This window comes from Uranotaenia lowii, chromosome 3, assembly GCF_029784155.1.
Source record: "Uranotaenia lowii strain MFRU-FL chromosome 3, ASM2978415v1, whole genome shotgun sequence".
In the NCBI taxonomy this organism is placed as follows: domain Eukaryota; kingdom Metazoa; phylum Arthropoda; class Insecta; order Diptera; family Culicidae; genus Uranotaenia; species Uranotaenia lowii.
In genome coordinates this window covers 56,758,134-56,774,304 of record NC_073693.1, presented here as the reverse complement: position 1 = coordinate 56,774,304, position 16,171 = coordinate 56,758,134, and positions in this window count along the sequence as shown.

Genomic DNA, 16,171 nt, shown 5'->3' with positions numbered 1-16,171 from the left:
TCACCTGAAGCCATTCGCTTTTTTTGGGTATGGAAGATAAAAGCTTGTCCTTCGTATTTTGCCAATGCAGAATTCAAGTGGCCCATTCAAGCTGATTTGCACTCAGTTAGTATCGTTTTATGCTAATCGTTTCCGGAAATTCCGTTCATTACAGTTTATTCACGATAATGAGCCTATGAGGGAATCCATTTCGTCTAACGAGTTCCTTTCTTTTGGTTCGACAAATGCTTTCAAGCTTTCGAATAAGGAAGTTGAATGTTTGAATTCATTTGATACTTTGTTTCTCGAGTTTTAAAATTAAGGTTTTCTGAAAAAATTTTCATGACCACAGATCATTAGTTTAGGTACAGTATAAGCATTTTTCATAAAGATGAACAAATTTATTGTTAGACTTGCATAGACTTTCTTGCAAATCAATAATCATTTCATCTCTTCAAATTTGTCAGATCAATTGAATTCGTTTGCAGTCTTTTAGAAAATTATATAACAAAGAATCTTAATAAGAACTTTTCAAATACATAATAAGAAATTATGAATAAACACTTCTCAAACTGTATAAACATAAGAACCTATAAATTAGTTGTATTTTTTTCCGAAATAAGATGATAAAACAATTCTTAGAAATTAACAGTATAAGAATCTTGATGGTAAAAACCTAAGGATTCATAACGCATGTTTTAATGAACCCATTGAACCCATTTGAAGACTCCAAGATGTATGGTAAGGAGCCCACACACAAGCGGCGTACTCCAATACACTTCTCACCAAGGGACAGTCACTTCCCGGCAATGCTTTCCACCCGTATGGAGTAGATCTCTCAGATTTCCCCTCAGATTTCCCTTTTTTTGACAGATTTAAGCTTTTTTCTTCAGATTTGAGCTTTCATCTCCTATGCTCTCAAGGCAGAAAAAAACTTAAATCTGAGGAAAAAAAGCTTAAAAATGAGATTCACCAACACTTAGTTAAGGGATGTTGGTCACACGATACATAGACAAATCCTGTATCGTTGCCGGGACCTGGGGACAGTACACAGCTCTAAGAGAGTATACATCCAGAAAAGGTTGTGAATTGCGCCTTACGAATCCAAGAACAGAGAAAGCCTTCGCTGTGATGGCACTGATATGGTCGCTGAACGTTAATTTTTTTATCAACGATGACGCCCAGATCATTCATGGAGATGACTTGATCGAAGCTGGTACAGTTGATACTATACTCGAAGCAGACATTGAACTGACGGCGACTAAAAGATATTGACTTGCATTTTTTTATGTTTAACTGCATCCCATTTTCGGAGCACCACGGGAGAAGCTCGTCGATGTCAGATTGAAGAGCGTGCCAATCTAAGGCCGATGAGATTATTTTGTAGATCTTAAGATCATCAGCATATAGCAGCATACAGAATTTCAGACGGAAAGACAGATCGTTCACAAAAAGAACAAATATCAAAGGGTCAGCTTTTCAATAGCAAGTCGATGAGGAACTTTGTCGAAAGCCTTACTGAAGTCAAAGTAGACTACATCCACTTGTCGACGCTTCTCGATTTCGGTTGATAGGTATTTGGTGTAACACATCAGATTTGACACTGCGGATCGCTTGTTAACGAATCCGTGTTGATAGTTAGACATCAAGTGACGAGTGGCATTATAGAGCACAGAGTGAACCATGCTCTCAAAGACAATGTCTATGCAACACAGGATTGAAATTCCTCGGTAATTTTCCACGGAATTACGTCAACCGGATTTATGTATTCGGGGTACCTACTTCATTTGCTCAGATATGCAGTTGCTTAACTTGCGGTTCTTCACAAACGTCCAGAAACTGATGGGTTGTCCTTCAGGTTTAATTCTATTCGGTCGATGTAGCTACGAAAAGATGCGGCTTGGCAGTCGTTGTATCGAGTTTTGAGTTGTTTTAGTCACATTTTCGTAGGTGATGGAAAGAATTAGAGAAACATGAGCTATCAAAGAACGAAAGAACATAAGCCGTAAATAGCATGAATTTTTCGACGCTTTCGAGCCTTGCGAACAATATTTCGAAGATGCCGAAGTTCAGAAGACCACCACGGAAGTTTGGTTGTGTTGAGACGTCTCCGCTTACGTGAGATGATCCTATTCATGACGTCGAAAAGCTTTTCGTAAAACAGCACCGTTGCGTCATCCGGTGATTTGTCACCGAGTAACTCAAGCCAGTTGATCGAGACAGACTTTGATTCAACATAGAATAGTCACACCTTGCAAAGTCGAGCTCAAATTCACCTTAGTTTGTTGGAGAGTGTGCGTCACAGTTATTATTAATGGTAACACAGAGCACGAAAGGCTTGTGGTGTGCATCTGGTCACTTCAACGTCACAAGTGTCACTAACGAAAGCGGGGTCAAGAATATGGTCATTTGCGTTCCGTAGAGAATTAACTTGACTAAGTCCAGTAATCAACATCGTTTCGATGAATGTTGACTCAGCTTCGGTCGATGCATTGGTGGATATACCTATAACAGTTTAGTTCATCGTCATAAACCCGAACAAGTCCCGATAGATTATAGTCCCCCAGAACAATGATTTTGTCGTTTACTGAAGAAAGGTTGCAAATCTCCAGAACAGCCGCAGCGAGTAAACTTCAGCAGGAGAAGATGGCCGTATGTAGATACCACAAACATAAATCGTGGACTCCGGGAGTTTCTAAGCGACAGCCAATTGTTCCAAGGGGCTGGAATCACTCAGCGTAACCGATGAACAATGCAAAGACGACTTAACAGCAATTAGCACACCTCCGCCCCGAAGGAAGGAACTAGTTTGAACGTTCCGGTCACATCGAAATACTGAATAGTGCGAAGTGAGCTCGGAATTAAGAACGTCAGGGAATAATAACAATAGAACAATAATGTCGTAATCGCAAGCAGCCGCGCTGAGATAGAAGTCGTTCGTTTTCTTTCTCTGTCATACCTCGGACGCTCTGGTAGTAGATTGTCAATTGGCGCCGGGAAAGGGTGCACAGCAAAAAAAAGTGTTGCGATATTACATCGAAAACGTGCACATAACTTGAGTTGCAAAAGGTCTCTAATATAACATTCTTTTGATGTAAAAAATCGCAGTAAACAAATTCGAGCACGACGATAATGTTGAGTTCGTATAAATGTTCCAAATGCTTTTGGATGTTTCGAAATTCCCATAACTCATAACTGTTAATTTCTCATTTATTTCAAATTAGAAACTGAATTTTCATCTGCTTTCTTGTGTTGATAGTACCCAAACATAAGACTTTTTTTTCGTGGACAGCCCGGACCGGATACAAAATAGTTCCTGTCTTGAGCAGTCTTACTAACACTTTAAGCAGGAAGGCTCTCGTGCCTCAAGAATTCAGCAATTGCCGTTGCGTTGAATGTATTTGAATTCTATGGAGTCTGGTGATACATGGCATTTTCAACTGCCGGAACCTGGATTTTCATCTGCAGATTTTTTTATGAAATTATAGCTGTATAAATCAATCCGGAACGGTATCGTCACAGTTCCTTATCCTTGACAATTGGGCCAGTTCGAGGTTCCGTATCCTTGAGCTCGTGTATGTTTTTTATCCGTCATACAAGGGGCACAAGATGCATGATAAGTAAAGAGAAACCACTCATCTTCACATCCGGATGTTTATACACTTTTACGCTCAACGGTGTCCTTCGGAAAATTGACCTAGAATAAAAAATAACAAATAAAACCTTTTCCAATGGTTTTGCTCAGTTTTTCCGAAAATATTGATCACACTTACCAGAAAAACAAATCCTTCTGAGGGTCACATTTCCATTCCAACTTTTCAACACGTAAAACAAATCAAATGTCAACTTAGAAGAACATTGACTACTTGATGTAATATTATTATGTGTATAGCACCAAACCGAATAGCGACAGTAGGACTAGCGACGCTTTTTTACTAGCGAGATTCCTGTCAGTAGCAGGTTTGTTATTCTTTTTTCAGTCCAGTAGGCGATTTCAATGTAGTATTCGAACATTGTTTACGTTATTTACTGTACATTTTTCCTATGCCATCAACAGCATGCTTCAAGTCTCCTAGGAAACTCGCAATGCGTCGTTTATAATTTCAACGTCGCGACGTATGTGACATGTCGCTAGTAAGCAAAGCTGCTATGATTATTAGCGCTCTTATTTTGGATTTTTTCTGCATGCATAATATATGCTGGTTGTGATATTACACTGAAAGACGTGTTCACATTGGGTACATTAAAAAGATGTATTATTATAACGAAAATCGCAAATATTACATCAATTGTCCTACATCATCAAAAATTATATCGGTCATCGTTACAATTTTTTTTGCTGTGTGGAAGCCAGATGCACGGTGCGTTCTGTGTGTTCTATAGGAGCAGTTGATGTAAGTCCGGCGATGGTAGTACACCCGTCAAGTTGCGTCGAGGTTCTGATATAGGTGTCTCTTTCGGCGTTGGAATCTCGGATGCAAGCGATGGACTCGAATTGTTCCACGCGAGTGCTGTGAGAAGAGAAATTATCAGGGCAGAACGTCGGTCTACAGCCATCAAACTCACCTGATAAAGGAGCTTGGGAGATCCCTAGACCAGGTCCACACGCAGGAGCGTGGCGACTTTGATGGCTGGAACCAGATGCGTGATTCTTAAAAAGTCTGGGTACAAGCTCATCTGCGGTGGAGGGCCCAGAGACTCCCATAATACTCGGCTGCAGGCACCCCGCTGATGTTGAGCACGAAAAAGTAGTTGTTGGATTGGCAAAGTCGTCTGTGCTATGCATGCTGAAAACCGGAAATATCATCGCACGCAAGCTGAGGTTATCAGCCATTAGAATCAACGTAAGGTTCGATTTGTCATCGATTCTGGTGTCACTCAACACATGGTGCGAGATCAGAGCCTGTTGGTTGATGTCAAGACTCAAGAAAAGCCATATGTCATCAGCACAGCTAAAACTGGCGAGTGTTTGAGAGCCAAGCGAGCTGAAACAATGCATCTGAGCAGTGTAATTGGAAAGTCTATTGTTACAATTATACTGTACACTGTACTTGTGATTCCAGAGCTCGACCAAAACCTTCTTTCGGTCAGAAAGTGCACCGAGAACGGGAAGAGGGGGTTCTTTCTCGGAAAGCAAGTCAAGTCTGAGTTTTCAGGGGAGGTTTTTGCCCAAGGAATACTCCTGAATGACTTATTCTGCTTGGATTTGTTTTGGAGCCCTAAAATCAGGCGGAAAGCCTGGCTTTGAAGTCAGCCAGCAGTCAAAAAATGGCATATGCGACTCGGGCATCTTGGCGTTGGAGCGTTGCAGCGAATAGTGCGTAATATGGGGGAGGGTGTTGAGACGTGGTAATCGAGCAGCGAGCGAGGCATCAAGGTTCGACACGGCGCAGTACGCGAAGGCGCGCGCGGCGCGTGAAACATTTCACCTCTTTCAAGTTATTGTTAGCAAGCAGCGAATTGTTTGGCGGAAGAAAGGACGCTTTCTTCGCCAGCGAAAAGAAAGCTTGGCTTGGGTTTTCGAATCGCCATTCCCATCACTTCGATTTGTTCCAGCGCGACGACTAGACGGCCAGGTCGAAAAGAGTCCCATTACTATTCGTTACTTCTACTAATTGTTAAGTGTTTAGAATAAAGTATAATATAAGTCGTTAAAGTCTTTTAAAGTATAAAATAAAGTGTAGTTAATGTGCAATAAATTGTTTTGAACTGCGAGTGTAAAACTGTCATCATTTGACCACAAACGGAAAAGTGAATGAGAAAAACTTACCCGAAAATTTGGGAGCTAGTGTCCGCCTCATTAATGTCTGGGAATCACCCACTGCAACCCTGAGCCCTTGACAGAGGGTATCTGCCATATTCCAGCCAAGGTGGAGAAACAAGCTGTCTGCGAAAGCTGTATGGCAGGTAGACAAGCAGCCAACAGTTTTCACAACGTCGAGCTGCTTAGGTCGGGTAAACCATTGCCGACGTTTGACGGATTCGGTTACTTCGTCGCGTTCATTCACGACTTTACCCACTTCATGACTTTCTATCTGCTCAAACACAAGAGCGAGGTGTTCGAGCGCTTTAAGCAGTACGAGGCTATGGCAACTGCATACTTCGGTTAGAAGTGTTGCAAGCCGCGATGCGACAACGGGCGTGAATACGTTAGTAACGAGTTTCAAAAGCATTGTTCTGAGAAAGGAGTTCAGATGATATTCACGGTCCCGTATACTCCGCAGCAGAACGGCGTAAGCGAGCGAGCGAATCGTATACTGATGGAGAAGGCCAGAGCGATGATCCACGATAGTGGATTGTCGAAGACGATGTGGAGCGAAGCTGTTTTGTGCGCTGCGTACCTCACAAACAGATCACCAACAAGAGGTCTTGTGGTCAACAAGACTCCTTTCGAGAAGTGGTACGGTCGGAGGCCAAAGCTGAGTAACCTGCGCATTTTCGGTTGTCCAGCGTACGCACAGATTCCCAAGGGAAAGCGGCAGAAGCTTGATCCGAAATCGAAACGTCTGGTATTCGTGGGTTACGCGAATAACGGATATCGGCTTTGGAATGGTTCGAGCCGATCCATCGAGATTCACCGCAACGTGATTTTCGATGAAACCAGCGTTCTGAAGTCAGTGCGTTGTATCGAAGACCCACCAGATGCCATCACATTTGAGCGGTAAGCCGATGTGTATAAGCCAGATCAGCAGCCAGTCGATGTGCAAGCACCCGAAAACACATTTGAGCGGTCAGAAAACATATCTGAGCGGTTAGCCGAAGGGCCTGCTGATCCCGATGACACTGTGGTTAATAGTGTGGTTGTTGACGATCACGGCGAGAGCGACTACGAGAGAAACGTGGAATTCCCGGACGATGACGATTCGATCAAGATTCCGTCATCCATGAACCGGCCCTGAGACGAAATCAGCGAACAAGAGGGACTACACAGCGCTACGTGGCTAACGTAGCTGCTGTTCTTTGATGAGTTACCTCAGAACATCACAGAGCTGAAGCGCCGGGACGACTGGGATTCCTGGAAGGTCGCCATCGACGAGGAGATGACAGCCCTGAAGAAGAACAAGACTTGGGAAGCTATTAGATTACTCTCGGGTCACAGGAAACCCATCCTGTTCAAGTGGGTGTTCACCGTGAAGGAAGATGGTCGCTACAAGGCTCGATTGGTCGCGAAAGGATGTTCCCAAAGACCAGGATTGGACTACTGGGAAACCTAAGCACCGGTTGCCAAGATGGAGAGCGTTCGGACCGTCTTGGCGTAGGCGATCGAATACGACATGGTTGTTCATCAAATGGTCGTCAAAACTGCATTCCTGAATGGAAATTTAAAAGAGATTATCTTCATGCAGTTGCCAAATGATGACGTCGGGGAATCGAAGGTCGTTCGATTACAGAAAATCCTATACGGCTTGAAGCAAGCGGGTCGTGCTTGGAACCAGCGATTCGATGACGAGATTAGGATACTTGGTTTCTATCCGTTGAAGAGCAACTGCTGCGTTTATCGATCTTGTAAGCGAGTACTCACCCTCATTCTGTACGTGGATGACATTCTGGTTGTCGCAAAAGACGTTTCAGAGGTTATCTGGATCAAAACCGAGCTTTGAAGGCTATTTCAAATGAAGGATCTCCTGGAAGTCAAGACTTTTTTAGGGGATGACCATCAAACGAGACTTTCCGAATAGCGTCATCGAGATTTCAGTGGATAGGCACTAGCAAGGCCTGATGCGTATTCTGCGAAAACCTTCGAGGTACGACCGATACGGCGTTGGTATTCCTCAAAAAACGCGAAATTGGAACCACTCATCGAATATGCTGATGCAGATTCTGCCAACGACTCCGATGATCGAAGATCTGTATCAGGTTACACTTACATGATCTTCGGGAATCTAGTTTTGCGGTCAACGAAACGTCAGCTGACGGTCAGTCTGTCGTCGACCGAAGCTGAGATAGGAGCCCTTTGTCATGCAGTCAGGGAAGGTTTGTGGTTAACAAACTTTCTGGGTGAATTGGGTGTGGTTAGCACTCCGTTCACGTTAATGGAGGACAACATCCCTTGCATCCAGTATCTGGAAGAGGCGCGAACCCATCAGTGGATGAAGCATTTGGACGTTAAGTATGCCTTTATCAGAGACATCATAAGCTATCAGCTATCTTTGAGACACATCTCCACTGAGGATCAGCCAACTGATGCGTTCACGAAGGCGTTACCAAGGGCGAGGCACGCGAAGCAGTTCAGCATTCTCAATTTACGAATTGAGGGGAGGTGTTGAAACTTACGGTTTCCAAACTTCTGCTGCCACGAGCAGAACCAAAACATTGTTTGTTTTGGTTCCTCTTGCTATGTTCAATTCGCAATCGAGAACAATAGATCAATGATTGCTGATGACAGATGATGATGATAAACGCGATATAAATGTTTATATCATCACACGGTTAGGCGAGACTACCCAAATTGAATTCGTGGTTAAACAACAGTGTTCCCAGATATTCTGGGTAAGAGTATCGCAGTACTCATTAAGTACTATCATTAAGAAATGAGTACTTTCCCGGTTAGGGAATATGAGAAGAGGAAATTGACAAATAGCTATCGCTAATGAATTGTGTAGTTATGCAATGACTAGACTGACGAAACATGAATAAAGATAACTCTATTCCACCACTGAAACCTGCGTTTTCAACAAATTGAAATCAATCTTTATAAATCATGAGTTTGAAATTTGATGTGAAATTTCAAAAGTTTGATATCGGTAAAACTAGAAACACAGCACCGTGGTTCAAATTGACAATTACTATCTTACTTTTTGTATAGCTTTAGTCCTTCTTTGTTAAAAAAAAAACTTTTAAAATTGCTCAGAAAATCACTGCTAAAAAAATGTTTCCAAACTTGGAGTTAGATGTAGAAATTTGGGGTCCTGTTCCAAAAACAAAGTTTGTCTCTAAATCATTCCTATTGAATTTCTAAAACGATGTAATCCAGCAAACTACAATTAAAAACAGCCCTGAACTGTACATTCGCATGTCAGCTGATGTCGAACTGTTGAATTAGAATGTGTAATTTAAGCCGTGTATCGATGGGATTAGCCCCGCATAAACATCGATTGCTTTCCGATAGCGCCAAATCAGTGTGGAATGCAACGACATTTTTGTGTTCCCAGCCAACGCACGGATGGAATCGAAAATGACTAACAACCATCCCCTCGTGGATCTCGTTTATACTTCGTTCCCACCCCTTCTCTGTTCTAGAATTGAAATTCCCACGCAATGCTGTAGGGTTGCGATAAAAGGCCCATTCCGTAGTGCAATATCCTATCGTCCAATTTATTTACAACCGACAATATGCTGGCTTTACCACCGCCATTTTTCCCATCCGGAGGCCGGCACTATCTCATCACCACCCCTTTCTAATCATTGAAGAGCTGTTTGGATTAAAAGTGGTGGCTCAAGGATCTTCCAAAATAACATTTTTGATGACGGATCATAGGAACAAGACTGATACAAATTGACTCAAGGAAAGCTCAACAGTTAGATTTTTGTAATAAAATTTAAAAAACCTCACCAGAGACGCTCCTGACCCCCATTCCCTACTGATGGTTTTGGATTTCCGATCCGTAATTTGCGCCCCGATAACAATCAAATGTAATTTATTTTCAACCATACTTCATCGGAGGGAAGGATTCATGTCGTAGAGAGTTCGAGTAGGGGTTGTTTTCATTTGCCCCGACCACCCTCAACAAACATTCTCGGGCTCTTTTCATCGATGGAAAGTGATACAAAATCAGTACAACACAGGAAAAAAAAATCCCTGCAATAGGAAATATGGACCAGCAGTGTTTGGATGGGGCTATGAATGGGGACACATTTTTCTCTCATCGATCGATCGTCGTTGTTCCAAGTCATAAAGCAGCAGTATTGTTTTGTGTTTCATCCCCCCTTACTCCAAAGTGTTCAAATGCTCAAATGTTTAATCCAACCGTATTCAGCTTTATTTCAACTGTGTCTGCAATATGTGACAAATTTGAACAGCAGCAGCAGCCCCCTTAAAAAGATAGGAAAAAAAATTCTAATTAAACTATTTTTGCGTCTCCAACTTCCGGTTGTTCAAATGCCTCCCCCCATTCTTTGTTTTTCAGTTGTAGAACAGATAATTGTTACAATGGCTATTCACAAATGGTACATAAAAAAATTTGGGCAAGAGAGAATGCTTCCAGTTCGATTGGATTCGTTTGGAAAATCGATGGTGTTTTTATTTGTGCATTTGCAACAATGCAGCTGCAATAAATTTGATTTCGCTTTTATTTACGATGATATGAATGGGGTGTAGGGATCAATAAACGGGCAAGTAATCGAAAAGTCAGGTTTTCTAGAGAGTTTCATGAGTTATTGGTTGACTATCTGAACATTTTATTATGAATAATACTAAGTTGTTTTTTGTGAGTTTTGGTTAACTCTCACACAAGGAATTAAATTGCGAAATTTTAAAACACTATAAGTAGTTTAAATTTTGCGTTATTTTTCTCCATATTTTGAAATTTTTTACAAGAAAACTATTTTCCAAGAAAATTTAAGGTTCAGTAAAAACAGATCAGACTTCCATGATCCAAACAAGAAGATTCATAAATTGAAATGTTAAACTCGCTTTTGTTCAAATAGAAGATGAAATGAGACATTTCAATTGAATTTCATAAACTAAACAAAAGCAAAACAAAAATTAAAAAGTGACAAAAATGACAAAAATGACAAAAATGACAAAAATGACAAAAATGACAAAAATGACAAAAATGACAAAAATGACAAAAATGACAAAAATGACAAAAATGACAAAAATGACAAAAATGACAAAAATGACAAAAATGACAAAAATGACAAAAATGACAAAAATGACAAAAATGACAAAAATGACAAAAATGACAAAAATGACAAAAATGACAAAAATGACAAAAATGACAAAAATGACAAAAATGACAAAAATGACAAAAATGACAAAATGACAAAAATGACAAAAATGACAAAAATGACAAAAATGACAAAAATGACAAAAATGACAAAAATGACAAAAATGACAAAAATGACAAAAATGACAAAAATGACAAAAATGACAAAATGACAAAAATGACAAAAATGACAAAAAATGACAAAAATGACAAAAAATGGACAAAAATGACAAAAATGACAAAAATGACAAAAATGACAAAAATGACAAAAATGACAAAAATGACAAAAATGACAAAAATGACAAAAATGACAAAAATGACAAAAATGACAAAAATGACAAAAATGACAAAAATGACAAAAATGACAAAAATGACAAAAATGACAAAAATGACAAAAATGACAAAAATGACAAAAATGACAAAATGACAAAAATGACAAAAATGACAAAAATGACAAAAATGACAAAAATGACAAAAATGACAAAAATGACAAAAATGACAAAAATGACAAAAATGACAAAAATGACAAAAATGACAAAAATGACAAAAATGACAAAAATGACAAAAATGACAAAAATGACAAAAATGACAAAAATGACAAAAATGACAAAAATGACAAAAATGACAAAATGACAAAAATGACAAAAATGACAAAATGACAAAAATGACAAAAAATGACAAAAATGACAAAAATGACAAAAATGACAAAAATGACAAAAATGACAAAAATGACAAAAATGACAAAAATGACAAAAATGACAAAATGACAAAAATGACAAAAATGACAAAAATGACAAAAATGACAAAAATTACAAAAATGACAAAAATGACAAAAATGACAAAAATGACAAAAATGACAAAATGACAAAAATGACAAAAATGACAAAAATGACAAAAATGACAAAAATGACAAAAATGACAAAAATGACAAAAATGACAAAAATGACAAAAATGACAAAAATGACAAAAATGACAAAAAATGACAAAAATGACAAAAATGACAAAAATGACAAAAATGACAAAAATGACAAAAATGACAAAAATGACAAAAATGACAAAAATGACAAAAATGACAAAAATGACAAAAATGACAAAAATGACAAAAATGACAAAAATGACAAAAATGACAAAAAATGACAAAAATGACAAAAATGACAAAAATGACAAAAATGACAAAAATGACAAAAATGACAAAAATGACAAAATGACAAAAATGACAAAAATGACAAAAATGACAAAAATGACAAAAATGACAAAAATGACAAAAATGACAAAAATGACAAAAAATGACAAAAATGACAAAAATGACAAAAATGACAAAAATGACAAAAATGACAAAAATGACAAAAATGACAAAAATGACAAAAATGACAAAAATGACAAAAATGACAAAAATGACAAAAATGACAAAAATGACAAAAATGACAAAAATGACAAAAATGACAAAAATGACAAAAATGACAAAAATGACAAAAATGACAAAAATGACAAAAATGACAAAAATGACAAAAATGACAAAAATGACAAAAATGACAAAAATGACAAAAATGACAAAAATGACAAAAATGACAAAAATGACAAAAATGACAAAAATGACAAAAATGACAAAAATGACAAAATGACAAAAATGACAAAAATGACAAAAATGACAAAAATGACAAAAATGACAAAAATGACAAAAATGACAAAAATGACAAAAATGACAAAAATGACAAAAATGACAAAAATGACAAAAATGACAAAAATGACAAAAATGACAAAAATGACAAAAATGACAAAAATGACAAAAATGACAAAAATGACAAAAATGACAAAAATGACAAAAATGACAAAAATGACAAAAATGACAAAAATGACAAAAATGACAAAAATGACAAAAATGACAAAAATGACAAAAATGACAAAAATGACAAAAATGACAAAAATGACAAAAATGACAAAAATGACAAAAATGACAAAAATGACAAAAATGACAAAAATGACAAAAATGACAAAAATGACAAAAATGACAAAAATGACAAAAATGACAAAAATGACAAAAATGACAAAAATGACAAAAATGACAAAAATGACAAAAATGACAAAAATGACAAAAATGACAAAAATGACAAAAATGACAAAAATGACAAAAATGACAAAAATGACAAAAATGACAAAAATGACAAAAATGACAAAAAAAAACAAAAATGACAAAAATGACAAAAATGACAAAAATGACAAAAATGACAAAAATGACAAAAATGACAAAAATGACAAAAATGACAAAAATGACAAAAATGACAAAAATGACAAAAATGACAAAAATGACAAAAATGACAAAAATGACAAAAATGACAAAAATGACAAAAATGACAAAAATGACAAAAATGACAAAAATGACAAAAATGACAAAAATGACAAAAATGACAAAAATGACAAAAATGACAAAAATGACAAAAATGACAAAAATGAAAAAAAATGACAAAAATGACAAAAATGACAAAACTGACAGAAATGACAAAAATGACAAAAATGACAAAAATGACAAAAATGACAAAAATGACAAAAATGACAAAAACGACAAAAATGACAAAAGTGACAAAAATGACAAAAATGACAAAAATGACAAAAATGACAAAAATGACAAAAATGACAAAAATGACAAAAATGACAAAAATGACAAAAATGACAAAAATGACAAAAATGACAAAAATGACAAAAATTACAAAAATGACAAAAATGACATAAATTACAAAAATTACAAAAATTACAAAAATTACAAAAATTACAAAAATTACAAAAATTACAAAAATTACAAAAATTTCAAAAATTACAAAAATTACAAAAATTACAAAAATTACAAAAATTACAAAAATTACAAAAATTACAAAAATTACAAAAATGACAAAAATTACAAAAATTACAAAAATTAAAAATTGTGAAGTGAAGAAATAGGCAAAGTCCTTTTTAATAAATAATTATGTTCTACAAATTAAAAAAAAAAAATTGTCAACACGCAGACCTCAAGAAAAAGATTTTTTTTCCTTTTTTTATTACATTTTCCGTTACTTCAATTATGTCATTTTTGCCATTTTATTATTTTTATTTCATTTCATATTTTTTTAATTTTTTCCATTTTAGTTTTATTACTTCTATTTTTAACTTTTTCTTGTCATTTTTTGGCCACCTCAGCGGAAAATAAATGGATACCCTTTGAGAAAAAATGTTTTTATCGCTTTTAAAAGAATTCAATTATTCAGCATGAGATTCAGGGCACTTTTTATTATATATTCTACATTTCAATTCTTGACCTTCCCAAAGATATCTACAGGTTTTGTAGAAAATGGCTCAAAAATTCGATATAAAAAATTCGAACGTACACAAGATCTCAATGTTTATAAAAATTCCAAGTTACATGGTTTCAAAATGGAAACCTAGATTTTTTAGGTTTTATGTGGTCTCCTTTTTGGTGATTTTTTAAGGATTAAAAAATGAAAACAAAACGCTTTGAGCCACCCCAAATGCTAGTTCAATTGAGCTGAAATATTGCCAAAGTATTTTTCCGTTCATCCGCAATGGTCTGATACTACAGACAATCTGTTGTTAAACGAAAAACGAGTTCATCAAATTTTCAGCTCATCTATGACTTGTTCACCTTTCGCATTCAGATCAACATTAAGTACCTGCATCGTTAATCAAAATAATAAAACAAATAACTGCGCTCAATTCCAACTTTATGCATTTTCGTCTACCGACTTTACCTTCTTCCAGATCATTAGTTCGAAAGCATTTGCGAGGGACTAAATTCATCATCATCGAGAGCTTCAATCCGTTCGAAGTGCTTTTGTTGATGCCGTCGATTGACAGCTCCCCATTTTTCACAATAATGAAGTGAAGCAACTTATAAACTTTCGGGTCGGGTCGTATAAAGTGTGAAGATGCTGCATCGAAGTCACTCATTCAGTGTTTGTAGGAACACCAAAATCAAAGCATTTTATAGGAACATACGTCAGATTGCACCAACAATGGCGAATTTCCACCCAGCAAAAGCAGCAGCAGCATATGCGACACATTTATGGATCGCAAAGTCGCATAAAAGGAGATTTAACCATCGAACATAATCTGCGGTCTGAAATTGCATTAAATTGAGATGCCCGCTTCAGTTTTTTTTTGTGCTGTCGTTGCTTTTGCTGTTTGCTGTGCTTCGAGGAACGTGCCAGCTTTATCCTGCTGGAGATGAGTTGGGTTGTATGATTTTATTATGCGGTACAGTGCAGATTGGTGCTCAATGATCCGACCATGGCTTGGGGGAAGGAAATAGTTGAAAGGACCGAAACATGACACTTTTCGAGGAAAAGTTGGGTCCTTTTATGAGGAGGAAGCAGCTTAATGTTAGTTTTTTTTGCAATTATTAAAAATGATGTTGAAAAAATGAGTCTTCATGAAATGTTAGATTTTATAAGAAGTTCAAGAAACAAAATAATGGTTATCAGAAAATGTTAAAAAAAAAACCATCCAAACTTCACGGCCAAGATCTGAAACACATTCTTAACAGTAAGTTTGCCTTTACTTTTCATGGTGTTGTGTTTTTTTTCTTCAAGATTGAATTCTTCACCATCTTACTTGTGTTTTTATTTTCATTATCTCATCTTAATAGCGGCTACCTGAAGCATCCCATTTTATTCAAATAATCCATCAACTAAAAAAAGGAAAACCAAAAAAAAAACAGCATCGAGTGACGTGCACCATTTGCCGCGATGAATCAAGCCATTCATTTATTTCCATTTTTCAAAAATCCCAGAATGACACCCTCAACTAGATGAAAATGTCTTGTTTTTTTTTTCAGTCAGTCAACGCTTTTCTCCGGTCGGAATTTTGTCCAGTTTACGTCAGTAGACACCATAAAATTGTTCATCAATCCGGCCGGACGGAAAACGACGCGAATCCTAGACGTTGACAGGACGACAGGACGACAGGACGACAGCAATCTGGCAATCTGGTCCCCGACATCAGTAAACAGCATTCAATCTTTGGGGGGGTCAGGAATAGGGACGACAGCTGAGCCCTACAGGCCGACGCTACGAAAAAATGCTGAAAGTATGGAAATCACTCAAGGAGAAAACAATTTCAAAATCTAGCGGTTCAATCTAGCCCTACCTACATTGGGTTATTAAAATAAAATGAAGCTAGTAAGGCTGAGCCCTACCTCAAAATTAACGATTCTGTGGCTGGAAATGAAAACATCTTGTGGAATTTTAATTAATGTGAAAGATTTGATAAACAAA